Here is a 22,197-nt window from a genome sequence, read left to right as displayed (position 1 = left end):
TGTCAGAAGAGAAAACTCTGGCCACTGTAAATTTTTCAGGTTAGGTTGAAGTTCAAACAATTCTTTATCCAAAGAAATCAGGTTTTAAAAAAAAAAAAAAAAAAAAAACTATTAAAACAAAGATGTTAGCCGGGAGCATTGGCTCATGTCTGTAATCCCAGCATTTTGGGAGGCCAAGGCAGGTAGATCACCTGAGGTCAGGAGTTCAAGACCAGCCTGGCCAAAATGGCAAAACCCCGTCTCTACTAAAACTACCAAAAATTAACAGGGTGTGGTGGTGGGCACCTGTAATCCCAGCTACTTGGGAGGCTGGGGCAAGAGAACTGCTTGAATCAGGGAGTTGGAGGTTGCAGTGAGCCAAGATTGCACCTTTGCATTCCCGCCTGGGTGACAGAGCCAGAGACTCTGTCAAATAAAATAAAAATTTAAAAAATATGCTGGGCCAGACGTAGTGGCTCATGCCTGCAATCCCAGCACTTTGCAGGCCAAGGCAGGAGAACTGCTTGAGTTCAAGAGTTTAAAACCAGATTGGGCACCACAGTGAAACCCTGTCTCCATTTTTTAACAAAATTTAAATTAAATTAATTTAAAAAAGCAAAAACGTTCTCCCCAAAATAAACTGCTAGAAACAAGAAAACAACATAAAAAATAATTAGCAAAGGAAATAAAAAATAGAAAACTGAGCCCCACAGGATCAGAGTCAGAAAATTCAAAAATGAACTTATTCTTGTGATGAAAACAGGGACTTTATTTTATGACGCAGAAGCTTAACCAGAGAGTACAACTGCTTATATATGTCGGAACAAATGAAACTATGAAAAAAGAAAAGAAATATCAACCAAGCAGTTGAATCAATCAAAGCAACCCTAATGATCAATAGCAGGATGAAAATTCCAGGACAATTTTTATGTAACCTTGATGTGATAAAAATCATTCTAACAGGGCCTTTTCCCTTAGATCCCATTCATCTTCACATGATTCTAATCTAAGAGATTAGAAAAAAAAAACAAAAGAATTACTAAATTTCCTTTGGGGATAGGAAGAGTAAACAAAAAAAGAGGCAGAGAAAACAAAATGGACAGATGTCACACAGAGGCTGGCTTTTGGAGATGTTTCCTTGTCTATCACTTTTAGAAATGAAAAGGTAAACATATGGTGGCAGAGGACAGAAAGAACAGAAAGACTCCAGAGTCCTTTCCAATCACAGGAAGATATCATGCTACTGAGATTAACAGACATCAATTCTGAAGAATCATAACAGTCCCTTCTTAAAAAAAAAATCAGTCAAATTTTGTCCTTCAAGGCATAATGAAAAGAATATGGGCTTTGAAGTCATACAAAGGTTTATATCACATGTTCAACCTAATTAATATCTATAAAATGGAGATAGCTGTTACTTAGGGTTGTGATGATGGAATAGCACAGTTCACATAGCTGTTGTTTTTTAAATACATGCCACATAGTGGCTGTTCAATAAATTGCAATTTCTTTGAACTCTGAATAATTATTAGCAGTGGAAATAGAAAAGAACGTCATTCTGTTTCACTATGCTCTTTTACCACTCACATGTGCCCTACCACAGTACTACCTCAATGTCCTATAACTATTAAAAATCTGAACCCTTCACTTCACTAAGAGCTCTTAGAAAAGCCAGACACTGGCCGGGCGTGGTGGCTCACACCTGTAATCCCAACACTTTGGGAGGGTGAGGCGGGCAGATCATGAGGTCAGAAGTTCTAGACCAGCCTGGCCAACATGGTGAAACCCCATCTCTACTAAAGATACAAAAATTAGCCAGGTACGGTGGCAACACACCTGTAATCCCAGCTACTCAGGAGGCTGAAGCAGGAGAAATCACTTGAACCTGGGAGGCACAGGTTGCAGTGAGCTGAGATCACACCATTACACTTCAGCCTAGGCGATAGGGCGAGACTCTGTCTCAAAGGAAAAAGAAAAACCAGACATTTTTGGAATCATTTACATTTCCTGTGCGCACAAGGTTAAGCACAATCCAAGTGCTCAGCAAAGATTTGCTATTGAATTTATAAGAATCATTCAAGCAGAATTGTTAGGATTTGCAAACTGACTACTTCATGTTACATGTAAATAGTGCTTTTGCTTCTTCCTATGCTTGCCATTGGTCAGATATAAATCCCTGGGGAGAAAGTATATAGAAAAGCCTTTACAAATAGTAAAACAGAATGGAGGGCTTACCGAAAACATAGTGACAACAAGCAGCCAAAACAAATGACTCAATGTGCCACATGTGTATTTATGTATGGATGGGAAATTTACTCTGTTCCTAACCCCAAGCATATTCCTTGAGAACTGTTTACAGTTTGCAAGCACCACTCATAGTGGGCATAAGAATCACCCAGGAGTTTGCTAAAACGAAACCTCTAGAATATAACCCCTAAAAGGTTAGTAGGTCTAAAGTGGGGCTCCAGAAACTGTATTTTTAATAAACACCCCAAATGCTTCTTAATGCAGGTCCAGCTACCACACTTGAATATACCATTTAATTCCTACAAAAAGCCTATGGCATATTCAGAATACTCACTTAACAAATGAGAAAATTTATGGTGTTCAAAAAATTTTGATAATTTGCTCAAAGTAATCCTTTCAATAACTCATACCCACAGGATTCAGACCTGTCCATTTACTGCAAAACTCCCATGCCCTACTATATTACTTTGCTAAGGACCATGTCATAAAGATAAGAGATAGGTATTTAGGCCCTGAAACCAACTTTTACTGTTCAGCAAAACCTAAAACTACAAATGTCTTACAAAAGGTGCTGAGGCAAGTATCTATTAGCCACTCAAATTTTTTTCTTTGAAATATCCATACTTCTTTTAAGCCAATTTTAATTGACTCAATTTTTTATCCTCTTGATTTTACCTCAAGACCAAATTTTACTTTAAACCAAACAATAAACCTCAAATCAGAAATATGCTGATTTTCAAAAGTCTGAACTTAAATATTATTTTATTTACAAGCCATAAACTGGTATCAAGCATATTTTCATTTTCTCTAACTTCGCTGAACTGGAATCACTTGGTCTTAAGCCCTCACTTGAAATAATTTCAAGACATATTTTAGAAACAGGTTATTTTCCATACACGTTAAAAGGCTTACAGCATGTGCATAAAAAGCTTCAGCTTTTAGGAATTTACATTAGAATTTTAAGTCTTAAACATGATTATCCGCTTGATTTATAAGTTGTCCAAGTTGAAGGGCAAGTAAGAGTAGAGAAGACATTTAAATTTTTCTTCAGAAGGAAGGTTATCAGATTATCAAAGAATTAGTACACTATACATGTATGAAAAAAAACAAATGGTAAGTATCTGAACTAAAGAAGTAAATAATTACTTTAAAAAATACAATGACTCACTCACAGATCCAATCAGTGGTCACATTCTAGGAACATCAACCCTGAGCAGCCAAAAGCAAGCCCGAAAATAGATCTCTCAAGAAGCTGGTGTATTTTACTATAGTCTTTAGTGAGAGTAATATCAGAGCAGTGCTCTACATATATTTGTTAATCTATTAGGTCTGTTTTTGGCCTACCACACATCCCTTTGATCCTCAATATTGCATTCTGACAACCGAAATGCCCCCAATGTAACAGCTTACCTGCCCCTGCCCTCTCCTGAAATATGCAAAGATATCTGCACTCCTTAATCCAAACTGCTTTTTCCATAACACAGTATACAAATTTACACACATTTTTATATCACTTTAAAGTGAAACGATGAGGGAAGGGAGAAGAGAGCACAGAATTTTTCTCCCAGAAGGCTACTGCTTACTCTAAGTCAGTCCTACATATTTTACCAATTACAATTTAATGACTAATATCTAATCCATGAGAGCAACACGTATGGTTATCACACACTGGTGGAGTCCCATTTTATGACTATGTAGATAGCAGTCTGTAAAATATCTGTCCATTTATAAGTGACAAATTTCTACAGGCTGCCACTATGCTTTAAAAACTAAAAGTAACCTAAATAAATATCTCTACTTCTTCCTCAGAGATGACCTAGGACCCAGCAATTAACATCTCAAAAGAGTGAAGTCAATTCAACAGATTGAGAAAATAATGAAGAAAAACTCATATAATTGACAGTCTTCCCCAGGACTAATCATGATCACCAAACCATTATCAGCCATCATCATCACAAACAAATTTGTCAAGCACTTTATAGTTTAAAAGCACATTCAGACCATTATCTCATTTGATACAAGTAACAGTCCTACAAGGGAGGAAGAAGTAGTACTAAATCAAGGAGAAGGGAACAGAAACTCAAAAAAAAAAAAGTAAAATTGCTCAAGGTTTAGAGGTAACCCCTGAACAATATGGGTTTGAACTGGACAGGACCGCTTACACACAGAATAAAAAGTACGGTATTCGCAGGATGTAAAACCCACATATACAGAGGACCAATTTTCCACATACAGTGGTTCCATCAGGCCAACGGCAGGGAAGATTCTGATGCGCCCAATGGTCCTGGAACCAATCCCCCATGTATAACACAATGACTGTATAGTTATAGTTTATCTATAATATTAAAAACTATACTGTAGTCTTATAGTACTCATCCAATTCCTAAGTTTAGTATACTTTCCAATACTTACAAAAGTGGAAGTGAACTGAACAGTTTACATTCTAAAATAAATCTATAAAAATAACTCAGTCCAATATCACCACAGATTTTGAGTAAGTCTTGACATCTTATAATATAAACTGCAAAAATACCTTTAAATATAAAACTGTCATTTTGCTGATATACAAAGCTACCCGAGAGAAAAATAATCTAAAATGAGAGCCAGAAATATTCCTGAGGAAAATCAAATCAGTGAAGAGATAGCAAACATTTAAACACTTGAACAGATGTATCACAATACTAAGTAATAATCCATAGCCTAACAACAGCTGCTATGTTTGTAGGACTAGAAGGAACATTTCCTTATTTTCATTTGGACTGGTTTCTTCTAAATATGAAACATTTTGGAGATTGAAAAAGGAAGCATAGTTTTTCTAATCAACAAATAAAAAAAGAGAATACAAAAACCAAATCCTCTCATCACACAATAGTTTTAGGCATCTGTTGAATTAGCTAAAGTACAATATTTTACTTTTACTTTTCATACATTCAAAAAATGTATCTTCTTGATAATAATTTAATACATCAAAAATATTCCAAATGTATATCAAACTACTTAAATATGTTTGTTGAGCTGCTGTATCACATTATGAAAAAACAATACTGAAACAGTTCATATAAAAATATCAAAGTAGGATTCTACTCCCCATTCCCAGTTCCAAATAGCTTCCAAAGATATCCGAAACCAGTGACCAGCACAAGGATTGCTAACCTGACACACTTTATTAACACCTTTGCTCTCCTTCACTAGAATCATTCACATTATACTCTCCCCCTATTCCCTTAAACTTGCATTATTTGTACATCAATGAAATCTACCTCAAGCAATTTCTTTTTCAAACACACATCATAGGTTACTCTATCTTCCATCACTCTTTCATATCTTTCTTATGTAAGGAAACTACTTCTTTTCTACCATTTTCATTCCACTCAGAAGCTAAAATACAACCTTAACCATAGCTGGTAACAAAAAGATAAAACTTCTGCTCTATACCAACTTCAAAAGAAATGCCATCAACCTATCAAGTGACTGAAAGGACACAGAAAGGCCTGCCAGACTCCGGCAAGTCTCTACGCGTGCTCTTCCTCTGATTAAATCCCTTTATCAATCACACATACAAGAAAATGTTTCAAAACTAATTCTTAAAGGTGTTTGGTTTTCTTTAACTACTATTCTTGCTACATCATTTTCTATGATGTGTCACTGTAAATATGTAGACATTTGAGCTAATTATGGCTTCATTATGCTTTTGCAGGATAGCCTGAGAACCTATTTGCATTTTACATATTTACAAAACTTACTATGGAAAAACATTTTCTAAATTCCAAAACAATTTATGAACTTTTAGAACACAATCTGTTTATCAGCTAAAACTTTTCTGTATAACTAAACAGGAGGAGGAGATTAAACCATTACCACTTTAACTGTTGTGAAGATAAAGTACCGCCAAACAACTTTATAAGAACCCCTTAAATTAATTAATCTATGGAAAATAAAATAGAAGGTAATTAACTAAGAGTTCTGTCGTTAATTCCATTTCTACAAGCACCATACATTTTTAAGTACTGATTAAATTCTAGTTTACAATTTCATTAATAATGATGCTATGTTTATATTTAATATAGCAAGGAACATGCCTAAGATAAAAATAATATAGGCATACCTTATTTTATTGCACTTTGCAGAAATTGTTTTTTATAAACTGAAGGTTTATAGCAACCCCATGTTAAGCAAGTCTATCAGTGTCACTTTTCCAATAGCACGTACTCACTTCATGTCTGTGTCACATTCTATGAAGGTAATTTTTGTAGTATTTCAAACTTTTCACTATTATTAAACCTATTATGGTGATCTGTGATCAATGAGGGCAAACTTAATCGATTAATATTGTGTGTGCTCTGACTGCTCCACCAACCAGCTGTTTCCTCATCTTTCCCCCCTTTCCTCAGGCCTCCTTTTATTCCAGACACAACAATATTGAAATCAGGCCAATTAATAACCCTGCAGTGGCCTCAAAGTATTCAAGTGAGAGGAAGAGTCACCTGCCTCTCACTTTAAGTCAAAAGCTAGAGTTAATTAAGCTCAGTGAGGAAAATATGTCAAAGGCCAGACTGGCTGAAAGCTATGCCCCCTGCCCAGATAGGCTGAAAGCTATGCTTCTTGTGCCAAACAGTTAGCCAAATTGTGAATACAAAGGAAAAGTTCTTTCTTTGTTTTTTTGAGATGGAGTTTCGCTCTTGTTGCCCAGGCTGGAGTGTAATGACATGATCTCTGCTCACTGCAACCTCCACCTCCCAGGTTTAAGCGATTCTCCTGTCTCAGACTCCCCTGTAGCTGGGATTACAGGAATGCACCACCATGCCCAGCTAATTTTGTATTTTTGTAGAGACGGGGTTTCTCCACATTGGTCAGGCAGGTCTCAAACTGCCGACCTCAGGTGAACCACTCTCCTCAGCCTCTCACTCAATGTGCTGGGATTACATGCATGAGCCACTGCATCTGGCCAAAGGAAAAGTTCTTGAAGGAAATTGAAAGTGCTACTCCAGTGAGTAGATGAATCATAAGAAAGTAAAACAGTCTTATTGCTGATATGGAGAAAGTTTGAGTAGTTTGGATGGAAGACCAAACCATCCACAACATTTCTTTAAGCCAAAGCCTAACCCAGAGCAAGGCCGGAACTCTCTTCAATTCTATGAAGGCTGAGAGAGGTGAGGAAGCTGCCAAGTTTGAAGCTAGCAGAGGAAAGATGCCCTCTCCATACCTTACAGGTACAAGGTAAAGGAGTAAGTGCTGATTCAGAAGCTCCAGCAAGTTACCCAGAAGATTTAACTAAGATCACTGATGAAGATGGCTACACTAAACAACTTCTAGATGCCATTAAGAAAATTCATGATTCACAGGAACAGGAACAGGAGTTTGGAAGATGATACCAACCCTCCTAGATTATTTTGAGGGTTAAAACTTCAGTGGAGGAAGTCAGTGTAGATGTAGTAGAAACAGCAAGAGAACCAGAATTAGAAACAGAGCCTGAAGATGTGACTGAACTGCTGCAATCATGCAATCAAACTTGAACAGATGAGGAGTAGCTTCTTACGAATGAGCAAAGAAAATGATTTCCTGAGATGGAATGTACTCCTGGTAAAGATGCTGTGACCACTGCCGAAATGATTCCAATTTTGAAAAAAGTTCTGCTATAGGTAAAATACTATCATGTCTGGGGTGGTGACTACTGTAGTCCCAGCCATTCAGGAGGCAGAAATAAGATGATCACTTGAGCCTAAGGGTTTCAGTCCTGCCTAGACAACACAGTGAGACATCCACCTCAACAAATATAATGCTATCAAACAGCATCTCATGCTACAGAGACATATTTTTTGAAAGGAAGAGTCAATTGATCCAGCAAACTTCATGGCTGTCTCATTTTAAACAACTGTCACAGCCACCCTAACCTTCAGCAACCACCACCCTGATCAGTCAATAGCCATCAACACTGAGGCAGACTCTACATCAGCAAAAAGATGACTACTTGCTGAAGGCTCAAATGATTAGCATTTTTAAACAATAAAGAATGTTTTAATTAAGGTTATTTGTTTAGACATAATGCTATGGCACTTAATAAACTACAGTTAGCACAAACATAACTTTTAAATGCACTAAGAAACAAAAAGAATTGTGTAACATGCTTTATTGGGGTGGTCTGGAACCAAACCCACAATATTGTCAAGGTATGCACATATTAAATAACATTGTCCCAACTGATTACTTATAATCAAATCCATATTGGTTTTTACATTTGCCCTATCTTTTTCCCTCTAATAAGTTGCTTAATACCTCCCAATCCTCTTCCCACAGAGAGAGAGAGAGAGAGAGAGAGAGAGAGAGAGAGAGAGAGAGAGAGAGAGAGACAGAGAGAGAGACAGACAGAGAGAGAGAGAGACAGAGAGAGAGAGAGAGAGACAGAGAGAGAGAGAGACAGAGAGAGAGAGAGAGAGAGAGGAGACAGAGAAGAAAGAAAAACAGACCAACTGACCAGCCTTTAGAACCTGGCAACGCCATTCAGATAGGGCAAGATCTTGAAGGAGTTTAACAAACTGAAATTAAAAGGACAGTCATACAAGACTGCATATTGTATAATCCTGTTTATATATGTTCAGAATAAGCAAATCTATCAAAACAAGATAGACTTACTAATCTACCTGGTTGTCTAAAGCAGACAGTGTGCATGGGGAGAAGGGGAGCGACTGCTAATGGATAATTAGTTTCTTTTAGGGGCCAGACGTGGTGGCTTCTGCCTATAATCCCAGTACTTTGGGAGACCACCGCAGGCGGATCACTTGAGACCAGGAGTTTCAGACCAGCCTGGCCATCTCTACTAAAAACACAAAAATTTAGCTGGGCATGGTGGCAGGCACCCATAATCCCAGCTACTGGGGAGGTTGAGACATGAGAATCACTTGAACCTGGGAGGCAGAGATTGCAATGAGCCTGTATGACAGAGCAAGAGTCTGTGTCCAAAAGGTAAGATAATAAGATAAGATGAAATAAATAAAATAAAAGTTTATTTTGGAGATGATGAAAATGTTCTAAAATTAGATTGTGGTGACGGTTGCATAACTCTGGAAGAATCATTGAATTTGAGAAATCATTGAATTGCACATTTTAAATGAGTGAACCGTGTGTGTGTGTGTGTGTGTGTGTGTGTGTGTGTGTCTCTCAATAAAACTGTTTTTAATAAAATAAAATAAAAATGCATGTACCTTCCAAAATAAGGTGGCAGTGAGGTTAAGGAACAGTGAGGAAAAAGAAGACTAGAGAGAAGGCCAGGCACTGTATTATGAAGCTCTGTGGGCCGTATCAGTACCACTTAGTTTAATTAAATGACTACTCCTTGTCTGATAACCTCAGTACATATGAATCACAACTTAAAGACAGCTATTTAAAAAGATTTAACACCTCCCCTACACTGGCTTTACAGTATGGTCACATAAATAATTTAACTATTTTAGCTACTAGATATAAAAAACTGAAGTCAGTGAGAAATGAATAGCTTCTAATTAAGCATATTATTTATAAAATGAGACATTTTGCCATGCTATTTTTAGAAAACAATGATCAGTGTAAACAAAACATCCTATTGTTTTGTTTTGTTTTTTACATCCTAATGTAAAAAAAACATGCTATTTTTAGAAAACAATTATCAGTGTAAACAAAACAAACATTAATTTAAAATTTCATCATCTAGGTTGAGAAAGTGAAATGAATCAGTATCACTATTCTTTCTGCTCCAGTAATACCACACAAAAAAAAAAGATGACTGTTTTTTTTCCTGAGGATCTATCTATCTATGATACTCCTCAGCATGGTAAAAGCTGACCATGAAAATGCCATAGGCAGCTATGGAGGTGAGTGGCAAGGGAGGGGAGAGAGGATACAAGGAAAAGTCTCTTACGCTTAATGTTTTTTACCCAAAAAAGTCCCCTATACATCATTTGTAAGACCACCATCTTCCAGATTAGTGTACTAAGTTGAGGGAAGAAACAGAAGCCTACAAAAGTAGAGTGCACTCCTGATGTGGTGATGAAATACATCTTTAGAAATGACCACACTTGACTAGTGGACCTCTCTCCTTACCTCACTACCACATCCCTACGGTAAAGTGGATTAAAAACAGCCACAACCACGGAAGAGAAAAAGGTCCAAAATACAATGATAAGAATCAGGGAGAATTCACTGATAAACATTATATATCAAAACAAAAAATCTAGAAAGAGCTAGCCAATTTAGTTATGAGAAAGTTAAAAAAAACTGACACAAACACATTGCAAGAGAAACATGAAAAAGCCAACTAAAAACTGTAACTTCTAAGAAGCAAAAAAAAAAAATTCTAAATGCTTCTCAAGTTCCACAGAAGAAAGTAAAAGCATGAACTAAAACAAAAGTACAAATATAAGGTGATAAAAGGCAGATTAAAAAGGGAAATTGTTTTGATCTTTGTATTTAGTTTACTGTGGCTGCAGTGACAAATTACCACAAACTAAGTGGCTTAAAACAACAAAAATTACTCTTACTGTCCCAGAGACTAGAAGTCCAAAATTAAGGTGTCAAAAGGACTGCACTCCCCCTGGAGGCTCTAGGAGAGAATCCATTCCTTGCCTCTTCTTAACTTCTGGTAGCTGGCAGTACTACTTAACTGGTGTCCTTGTGTCTTATCATTCCAATCTCTGCCTCTGTGGTCAAATCTCTCCTCCTCTAGGTATCTCTTTTCTTCTGAATATCTCTTACAGTAACAGCTATCACAGGATTTAAGTCCCATTCAGATAACCTAGGGTGATCTCATTTCAAGATCCTTAATTTAATTGCAATCTGCAAACACTCTTTTTCCAAATAAGGTAACACTCACAGGTTGTGGTTACAGAGTGAATGCTTATGTCCCCCCAAAATTCGCAGTTTGATGCCCGTCAGTCCCAACGTGATGGCATTAGGAGGTAGGGCCTTTGGCAGGTAATTACGTTTAGATGAGATCATGAGGGTGAAGCCTAAGAAGAAGAGATCAGACACCAGAGCATCCCCTCTCCATCAAGTGAGGATACGGTAAGCAGGCAGCCACCTATAAGCAGGAAGAGGTCCCTCATCAAGAACTAGATCTGCCGGCATTTTGAACCTGGTTCCTCTTCCTAGCCTCCAGAACTATGAGAAATACATTTAATACATTTAAATATATGTTTATTTAAATATGACAAATATTTGTTTTGTTTAATTACGATAACAGCCAAAGTTGACCAAGACAGATATCTTCTGGAGGGCTGTTTTTTAGCCTACAACACTTCTCAATTTGTTCTTAGCACAACAGAACATCAGAGATCTAATAAATAAACTAGAAACAGCAAAGAATAGAAAAAAATACAGTGAAAAATTAATGGCAGGGAGGAAAGGAAATCATAGTAGTGAATGCAGCAGGGAATCAATTACAAAATTAAATAATTCTGGAGAAGATGATAAATGTGAAGAACAAAGATGATCCAACATTGAATAATTATTGTTCCAAAAGTAGATGCCACATATGAATAGAAAACTTCTTTGAAATTTTCCTTGAAACTGAGAGCAGGACAAAAAGGTACAATGTATGCCAGAAAGAACAGACTCAAAACTATCAAAGTATCACGGTTAAACTCAAGAATAAAATAAGAGTCTACCAGGCATCCAAACAGAAAAAAATTAGTCACCCAAAAATCAGTCAACCAAAAAGGCAAGTTGGGGGACACATGGGGCAAAGAGGCAGGAGATGTTTGTAGAAAAACCAACACACGGCTGGGCGCGGTGGCTCACACCTGTAATCCCAGCACGTTGGGAGGCCGAGGTGGGTGGATCACGAGGTTAAGAGATCGAGACCATGCTGGTCAATATGGTGAAACCCCATCTCTACCAAAAATACAAAAAAATAGCTGGGCATGGTGGCGCACGCCTGTAATCTCAGCTACTCGGGAGGCTGAGGCAGGAGAATTGCCTGAACCCAGGAGGCGGAGGTTGTGATGAGCCAAGATCACGCCATTGCACTCCAGCCTGGGTAACAAAAGCGAAACTCCGTCTCCAAAAAAAAAAAAAAAAAAGAAAGAAAGAAAAGAAAGAGAAACCAACACACTAAGTTATGAAAAAATAGGCCAAACTTCTACCACTGTTTGGCTTATGACCTTGAGGAAATCAAGGAATGTCCTTTTTTAGGATTAGTTTCCTTATCTGTAAACTGAAAGGACTGAATATAAAATTTCAACCTCTTTAAGCTCTGAAACTATGATGGACGGTAGCCAGATTAAGAGGATCCACATTGATTTTCAAACATGAAATCTTGAAGTATATTTTTCCTTAAAAGCAGCAGGACAAAAAATTAGCCAGGCATGGTGGCACATGCCTGTAATCCCAGCTACTTGGGAGACTGAGGTAAAAGAATCAATTGAACCCAGGAAGCAGAGGTTGCAGGGAGCCGAGACCATGCCACTGCACTCCAGCCTGGGTGACAGGGTGAGACTCTGTCTTAAAAAATAAAAAGCAGCAGAAGTGGCCAGGCATAGTGGCTCACACCTGTAATCCAAGCACTTTGGGAGGCCGAGGCAGGTGCATCACTTGAGATCAGGAGTTAAGACCACTGTGACCAACATGGTGAAGCCCCCATCTCTATTAAAAATACAAAAAAAAAATTGGTGGGCATGGTGGTATGCATCTGTAATCCCAGCTACTCAGAGGGCTGAGGCAGGAGAATCACTTGAACCCAGGAGGTGGAGGTCGCAGTGAGCCAAGATCGTGCCACAGCACAGCACTCCAGCCTGGACAACAGCAAGACTCTGTCTTGGCGGGGGGAAAAAAAGGCAGCAGGAGCAACAAAAATGAAGCCCTATTCTTTGACCCAGTACTTCCCTTTCTAGGAATATGGCAAAAAAAAGTAAAAAGAAACTGGAACAAAATAATTGATTTACATAGATATTCATTAAACCACTATTTACCACATCAATAAATCAGAGCCAATCCAGGTGTCCAACAGTAGAGAATCATTAGGTAAACTATGATAAATTCACAGTGAAGAGAATATTAAGCAGCCATTAAAATTACATTTTCCAAGAATATTTGATGGTTTAAGAAAATATTCATGACACAAGATTACATGAAAAAGCAGAGTGCAGAGCTACAAATTGCTATATATTCTGTGATCTTAATTTTGAAAACAAATGCTACACAACCACACCAAAAAGTAAGCAAGAATTTTCTCTGGATAGTGAGAATACAAGCAAATTTTTATTCTTTTTTTGTATCTCTCCGTAATTTCCAAATTATCTACACTGAGCATTTAAATGTTAAGATAAATTTGCTTGAAGTGCTAAAAAGATATTCTTTCCAAACAAGTATTACTGTCACTGGGTTCTAAAAAAAAATCCAAGTATACTTACAGAACTGTTCGAACTAAAAAATCAGCAACTATATCTTGAATAATTTATCCTTAGTTCTAAAATTGAGTATAATCAGCAAAGAGATGAATTGAGTGCGTCATTCATAGTCAATGTTTATTCAATTAGGCATTGTTACATTCAGTACAGAAAAGAGTTTGACAAGAAAATAGCTTGGCTACAGCATGACTTACTGGGATGTATGTTTAAAATATTTTGTAAAAGGTTGTATGTTTATCCAGACTCAACTTTTATGAACCACTATGTGACTATCCATTTAAATAATAAAACAATTAATGAGTTATTGTTACTATTTAATAGATAAAAGGAATGAAGAGGCCAACCTGGAACCTCATCATACCATAATTAGAACCTGCTGAAGCAGATTTACCTCACGAAAAACTTGTCCCTTACCCAATAAACTATTTGAAACCTTCCAGACTATGCCACTAAGGCCATAGATCCCTCTAGTCTACAAGACATTAAAAGGACTAAACCTATCAACACTTCATATCCTTGTTTACCTAAGTCTCCACCAGAAACACTAGCCTTTCTCTTTTGCTGTTAACTCTCATCCCCCTACACTCCACACAGCCCTCTCATCTGAATCAACTCCTCAACTCTACCTCTTCTGTAATCAGCAAACTCCACTTTCTGGCTATGGACAATGTAACTCCCCGCAAATATGCTACTTTCATAAATCCCACAGAGGTTGATATTATTCAGTTCCTCCACATGTCTCAATACCACATCCTTGCAAGCCATGATGGGGCAGAGGTTGGGAAGATGGTGTGGTGAGGCTGGGCAGAGAGAGGTCTGGGCAGCGACCAGGTGTAGTTTCCGCCAGTAGACGGTCACAGCTAACAGCTCACTGTGGCTCTAGCCCTGCTATGGCTGCTCAGACACAGGTTTAACGTCTCTATTCAGCAAAAATGTGGATTCAGAAAAGCACCCAGGAAGGCTGAACCTCAAACATCAGACACAGGCACAAGTGGTGAAAAATACAAGTGCGTTGATTCCTTTTAGCTGGATGTGGTGGTACATGTCTGTAATCCCAGCTACACTGGAGGCTGAGGCAGGAGAATCACTTGAACCCAGGAGGTGGAGGTTGCAGTGAGCCAAGATTGCGCCACAGCACTCCAGCCTGGGTGACAGAACCAAGACTCCGGGGGGCGGGGGGGGGGCACAGGAGCAACAGAAATGAAGCCCTATTCTTTGATCCAGTACTGCTTTCTAGGAAAGAAACAGTCTGTTATCTTTCTCTGTGTCCTGTAGGGACTCTCATTAAACCTCTACTTTTTACTGTTGGTTTTACAGGCTGTTTGGATCTATCTGGCAATAAGAATCACTGAAATCCAGGGTCCAGAGTTATTTTGATGATATACAAGTTGACTGGTTGGATAGCATAAGACCACAAAAAGGAGACTTCAGAAAGGAGATAAATAAGTGGTGGAATAACCTAAGTGACGGCCAGCAGACTGAGACAGATTATCACAGCTGCAAATGAATGTCTTTGTATTCTGTTTATAGGAGCACCTTCTCTACAGTGGGACAATGATCAGATATTTTGCATCTAATCCAGCCTCAGAAGTCCTTTCTCCAATGTTGCTGTCAATATTCAATCATTTCTCCTTATTTCACATGGCACCAAATATGTATGTTTTGTGGAGTTCCTCCTCTGACACAGTGAACATTCTGGGTCAAGAGTAGTCCATGGCAGTGTACCTATAGGCAGGTATTATTTCCAAATGTGTCAATTGTGTGTGTAAAGTTGCCACAGGAAGATATGGACCATCACTTGATGCATCTGGCACCATCATGACAGTCCTTGCAGCTGTCTGCACTAAGATCCCAGAAGGGACGCTTGCCATTATTTCCCTTCAGATGTTCATATTCCCAGCAGGGAATATCCTAAAAGCTACTATTGCCATGGATACAGCAGGAATGATCCTGGGATAGAAATTTTTTAATCATGCAGCACATCTTGGGGGGGTTCTTTGGAATACAGTATGTTACTTTACATCATAAACTGTTTTGGAAGAACAGGGAGCCTCTAGTGAAAATCTGGCATGAAATGAGAACGAATGGTCCCAAAAAAGGAGGTGGCTCTAAGTAAAACTAGGATTGGACAGTACTGGTGCATCTGGACCGCGACATCTGAGAGCCATAGGAATACATCGGCCCTAGAGTGACCACGGCTGTGCTCCTACTTGGACGACAACAGCATCTGGCCTCCCAGTGTTTTCAGTTGTGTCCCCAGCCTGTGTCTTTTTGGAAAGCGAACTATGACAAAGTTGTAAAAAAAGGTTTATATCTAGTTGGAAAAAAAAAAAATCACATCTTCCTTGCTCCCAATTGCCATTTCATTTCTTTCCTCAGTCATACAAAAAAAAAAAACTGCTCACTTGAGGTCTTCCTATGCTAGTTCCTTCCCTATCAGCTTCTAAATGTTGGATTTTTCTAGGCTTGGTCCCATGCTCCCTTTCTCTTCTATCTTCTGTCTCCATACTCTCCCCAGATTATTTTATGCATTCCCAGATCTTTACATACATGGTATTTATCCAAATTATTATCATTTGACAGCTGTTGATTCTCAAATGTATTTCTGTAGACCAGACTACTCTTTCAACCTTTACAGACTCCTATATTCAACATTCCACTCTGGAGTTACACTTGTGTCTCATTCTCCTGATTAAAACTCCTTAAAAGCTTCAGCATCTTCTAGAAGACCCTGTAAGATCTAGTTTCATTCTTATACCATGCCATTCTTCCCTTGCTCACAATCCTTAGTCACACTAGGCTTCTTTCAATTTATTGAATACACAAAGCATTTTGCCACCTCAAGATTTTTCACATGATGTTCCCTTTCCTTACAATGTTCTTTTACCACCCCCATTCCTAATCCTTTCCTTTTGATCCTTTATGTCTCAGCTTAAACATAGCTTCTTCAGAGATGCCTTCTCTAGGACAATCCAATCTAAAGTAGTTTTCACCTGTTATTATTTTTCACAGTAACCAGTTCTTTTCCTTCAAAGCACTTAATAACAGTTTTTAAATAAGTAAACACACAAATAATGTCCTGACCATATTAGTCAAACCATATCTTCTGAATGAATAAGAAAATCAATGAATAAAACACAGCTATCAAATGGAAAATCAAGATCTGCCCAATCTAAATCCAGTGTTCAATACACTATAATAAATGTTCCTAACAAACTCTGTTCAATACATTATAATAGCGGTTCCTAACAAACTCATCTATTTTTGTATCAAAAATAATGTAACTAGACCTAACAAGTCTTATTGCAATAGGGTATGTTAAAATTCCAAGATATCTTATAATGTAAAAATTACATGGACCAAAGTGCTAAGTATTTAATGATAGGTCTAGAATTTCAAAAAAGTTATAAAATAATTTTAATTTCAACACTTCCTGAAATATGTCTAAAATACATTCTTACCTGAGTAAGAGGCAAACAGTAAATAATTTAGCAGATAGCATTTCAAATTCTTAATGAAATAGTTGTGTGGAATGAAACACAGATAAAAATCTCTAGAAAAAGCATTAATTACATTCCTAAATTGGCCCACCAAAACTCCTTTAATATTGGTTAATAGGTTTTAATACTAATAATACAGATCTGAATCTGGGTCCAGGAAGCAGAGCCATGTAGTAAAAGAAGGTTGAGGATAAGAAAGGAGGGTAAGAATTCATTCAAGTCCTTGTGTAGCCAGGACTCTGCCACTTGCTAAGACTTTTTCCCATGGCCCACTTCATGTATTCAACAAGGAAGTAGGGGGACAGAGGGTAAAGTAGGAGAAGAGAAGGAGAAAACACTGAAAACAAGCACAGTGTTAGGCATGTGACCTATCGATTTTACCTACTCCCACCAATCCCACAATGCAGTTATCATCATCCTCTGTTTCACAAGGAATAATCTAAGCCTATACTCTTTCCGCTACTACTTCTTAAGCAACCAGCCCTAAGTAAGTGTATAATTAGCTATTTAATGCACTGTCCATGAGGAGACAAGACATATCTGCATTTTTCGCTAGTTTTTTATATACAGTTTTTTCATATACAGCTCAAATATTTGTTGGGTAAATGACTGAAATCAGTAAATGAATAAATGACTGAGCAAAATCACTTAAGTTCTGTGACTTTTCCTAATCATTCCAGACTACAATGATTACTCCTTCCTCCAGATTCACACTTAATGTCTCTACTTGTGTCGTCCAATACACTAGTCGCTACACAAGGCTACTGAACACCTGAAAGTGGCAAGTTTGAATCGAAAACGTTCTGAAATACGTAACAGATTATAAGGACTTAGTTTTTCTTAAAGGATGTAAAATATCTCAGTAACAATTCTTGTAAGGACTACATATTGAAATGTTAATATTTTTATATATTAGGGTAAATGAAATATATTAAAACTAATTTTTTCCATTTCTTTTAAGTTTTTAAAAAGTGGTTATTAGAAGCCAAGAGTAGTGGCACGTTCCTGTAGTCTCAGCTACTCAGGAGACTGAGGCAGGAGGATTGCTGGAGCCCAAAAGTTCAAGTCCAGCCTAGGCAAAATAGTGAAACCCCTTCTCTAAACCATAAAAATGTGGCTATTAAAAAAATGTAATTATATATGTGGCTTGCAATATATTTTCTGAACAGCACTGATCTACACCATCGATTTGATAGCATATATATTTCTACTTTATAATATCTCATGTTAGTTGAATATTCAAATATGTATGTTTCCCTAAAACACAGGGTCCCTTATCCTTGTAATAACTGAATGTACTTTTTTTTTTTCTTGGAGACAGAGTCTCACTCTATTGCCCAGGCTGGAGTGCAATGGTGAGATCTCGGCTTGCTGCAACCTCCACCCCCAGGATTCTAGCAATTCCCCTACCTCAGCCTCCTGAATAATTGGGATTACAGGTGCCCACCACCCCACCCAGCTAATTTTTCTGTACTTTTAGTAGAGATGGGGTTTTGCCATGTTAGCCAGGCTGGTCTTGTGATCCACCCGCCTCGGCCTCCCAAAGTGCTAGGATTACAAGCGTGAGCCACCACACCTGGCCAATAATTGAATGTACTTTTTTAAATAGCTTCATTAAGTTATAATTTACATAACACATAACTCATCCACTTAAAGTGCACACTTACCAATTTTTAGTACTTTCACAGGCCTGGACAACCATCACCCCAATCAAACCCAAAAAGAAACTCTGTACCTCTTAGGTGTCATTCCCCAATCCTTCCATTCTAGCCCTAAGGAAACAGTAATTTGCTTTCTGTTTCTACAGATTTGCAGATTTGCCTATTCTGGACATTTATATAGGTAGAATTGTAAAATACATGGTCTTTTGCGACTGGCTTGACTTAGAATGTTTTCCAGGTTCATACCTGTTGTAGTATGCTTTGGTTCACTTCTTTTGATTCCTCAGTAATATTTCATTTATGGAAATACTATATTTGATGTCTCCATTCATCAACTGATAGATGTTTGGGTTTTCTTCTTTCGGCTATTAATACTAATGCTATGAACATGTGTATGTATGAACATACGGGTATATATACCTAGGCATGGAATCGCTACATTATGTGGTAACTCTATGTGCATTTGGAGAACTACCATATTGTTTTCCAAAGCAGCACCATTTTACATCCCCAAAGCAGTGTATGAGGGTTCCAATTTCTTCATATCCTAACAAACACTGGTTATAACCTAACATTTTTACTGTAGCCATCCTAGTCTGAAGTGGTATCTTGTGATTTTGATTTTTATTCCTATGACGGCTAATGATATTGAGCATCTTTTCATGCACTGATATGGTTTGGCTCTGTGTCACCATCCAAATCTCATTTCAAATTGTAATCCCCATGTGTTGGAGGAGGGGCCTGGTAAGAGGTAACTGAAGCATGGGGACAGACTTCCCCTTTACTGTTCTTGTGATAGTGAGTTCTCAATAGATCCAGTTGTTTGATATCTCTCTCTCTCTCTCTCTCTCTCCTGCTCCACCATGGTAAGACGTGCTTGCTTCCCCTCTCACCTTCTTCCACCATGATTTTAAGTTTCCTGAGCCTCCTACCCATGCTTCGTATATAGCCTTTGGAACTGTGAGCCAATTAAACCTTGTCTTCATAAACGACCCAGGCTCAGGCAGTTCTTTATAGCAGTGTGAAAATGGACTAATACATGTACTTATCGACCATTATTTATATCTTCCTTGTAAAAGTAGATATACATAGTTTCTGTCTATTCAGAAGAATTCTTAATTGGGCTTTTTATTATTGAACTGTAAGAGTTCTTTTTGTATTCTAGATACAAGTCCTTTATCAGACATAATTTGTAAGTATTTTTCCCCTTCTGTGTTTTCTCTTTCTTGATGGTGTTGTGAAGCATAAATGGTTTTATTTTTTATAATGTTCAATGTATCCATTTTTTTAATTTTGTTGCTTGTGCGCTTGACCATATTTAAGAAGCCATTGCCTATCCCAGGTCATGAAAACTTACTCCTGTGTTTTCTCTTAGGAGCTGTATAATTTTGGATCTAGTAGTTAGGTCTTTAATCAATTTTGAGACAATTTTTGTAGATGGTGTGAGGTAAGAGTTAAACTTCATTCTTTTGCATGCAAATATGCAGCTGTTCCAGACCATTTGTGGGGGAAACAAATTCTTTCATCATTTAATTATCTTGGTATCCTTGTCAAAACCAATTGACCATAAAGGTAAGGGCTATTTTTAGACTAACAATCATCTATATCCAAGCGCCATACTGTCTTGACTAATGTAAATTTTTAGATTGAGAAATGTAAATAAATAAATAAATAAATAAAATCCTTGGTTCACTCAAAAAAAATAAAATAAAAATAAAAAAACAAAAAGAGAATTGTGGGTCCTCTAACTTTATTCTTTATTTTTCAATTTTTGAGGGGCTATTCAGAATCTGTCATGGGTTGAACTGGGTACCCCAAAAAAGATATGTTAAAGCCCTAAACGCAAGAACCTCAGAATGTGACCTTATTTAGAAATAGGGTCTTCACAAAGGTAATCAAATTAAAATGAGGGCCAGGAGAGATGGCTCATGCCTGTAATCCCAGCACTTTGAGAGTCTGAGGCAGCCAGATGACCTGAGGTCAGGAGTTCGAGACCAGCCTGGCCAACATGGTGAAACCCCGTCTCTACTAAAAATACAAAAATTTGTCGGGCATGGTGGCAAGTGCCCGTAATCCCAAGTACTTGGGAGGTTGAGACAGGAAAATCGCTTGAACCTGGGAGGCAGAGGTACCAGTGAGCCAACATCATGCCACTGCACTCCAGCATGGGGGATAAGAGCAAGACTTCATCTCTTTAAAAAAAATAATAAATTAGCCGGTCATGGTGGTATGCCTGTAATCCCAGTTACTCGAGAGGCTGAGGCGGGAGAATTGCTTGAACCCAGGGCGTAGAGGCAGCAGTGAGGCGAGACCATGCCACTGCACTCCAGCAACAGAGCGAGACTCTATCTTAAAAAAAAAAATTTAAATGAGGTCATTCTCATGGCCCCTAATCCAGTATGACTGGTGTCCTTACAAAAAGAATTTTGGATACACAGACAAACATACACAGAGAGAAGATAATACCAAGACACAGAGGTAAAGGAAATCTCAGTTACTGTAGTGATCTACCAGCCAAGAAATGCCAGGGATTGTTAGCAAACGCTAGAAGTGGCAAGTCGGGGGGTAATTCCCTAGAGCAGTCAGATAGAGCACAGCCCTGCTGACACCTTGATTTTGGACCTCCAGCTTCTAAACTGTGAGAAAAATTTCTGTTGTTTTAAGCCACTTAGTTTTAGTCCTTTGTTATTACAATTCTTGGAAACTAATACAGGATCCCTTGTATTTTCATATGAATTTTAGGATCAGCTTATCAATTTCTGCAAAAGGCAATTGGAATTTTGCCTTCTGAAAAAGGCAACTAGAATTTTGATAAAGCACTGGATCTGTAGATCAACTAGGAGAGCACTATCATTCAAACAGTATTAAGTCTTCCAATCCGTGAACATAGGATGTCCATCTTTTTTCTAGGTATTCGTTAATTCCTTTCAACAATGTTTAGTAATTCCCAAATTATGCGTTTTATACTTCTGTCAAATTTATTCTTAAGAATTTTGTTCCTTTAGATGGCATTATAAGTGGAACTGTTTCCTTAATTTCAGTTTCAGTTTGCTTATTTCTACTGTACAGAAACATAGTTGATTTTTAAAAATTGATACTATATTAAAATGAGTTCAACCTTGCTGAACTCATTTATTAACTCTAATACATTTTTAGCCAATTTCTAAGGCTGTTTCTATGTATACCTGCAAAAAAGAGATAGCTGTACTTCTTCCTTGTCACTCTTATGCCTTTTACTTCTTTTCCCGCCTAACTACTCTGGCTAGAAACTCTAGTACAATGTTAAATAGAAGTGGCAGCAGAGGACATCCTTATGTTGCTCCTAATATTAGGTAGAAGGCATCCAATATTTTGCCATTAACCATGATATTAGTTCCTGGTATTTTCATAGATGTTATCAGATAAAGCAAGTTTCCTTCTATTCTTAGTTTATTA

General features: G+C 37.7%; 1 protein-coding gene and 1 pseudogene across 11 annotated transcripts in view; one reads left to right on the top strand and one right to left on the bottom strand.

The window, feature by feature from the left end:
• GSK3B (glycogen synthase kinase 3 beta) overlaps nt 1-22,197 on the bottom strand; it is a 221,919-nt gene that overhangs the window by 156,947 nt on the left and 42,775 nt on the right. The gene's annotated exons all lie outside the window — the stretch shown is intronic.
• Nucleotides 15,156-17,899, top strand: LOC144579601 (presenilin-associated rhomboid-like protein, mitochondrial pseudogene; annotated as a pseudogene). The gene has a single exon (XR_013527608.1). The product of XR_013527608.1 is annotated as a presenilin-associated rhomboid-like protein, mitochondrial pseudogene (transcript).

This window comes from Callithrix jacchus, chromosome 15 (genome assembly GCF_049354715.1).
Source record: "Callithrix jacchus isolate 240 chromosome 15, calJac240_pri, whole genome shotgun sequence".
NCBI lineage: Eukaryota > Metazoa > Chordata > Mammalia > Primates > Cebidae > Callithrix > Callithrix jacchus.
This window is presented reverse-complemented; position numbering and strand designations above follow the sequence as displayed.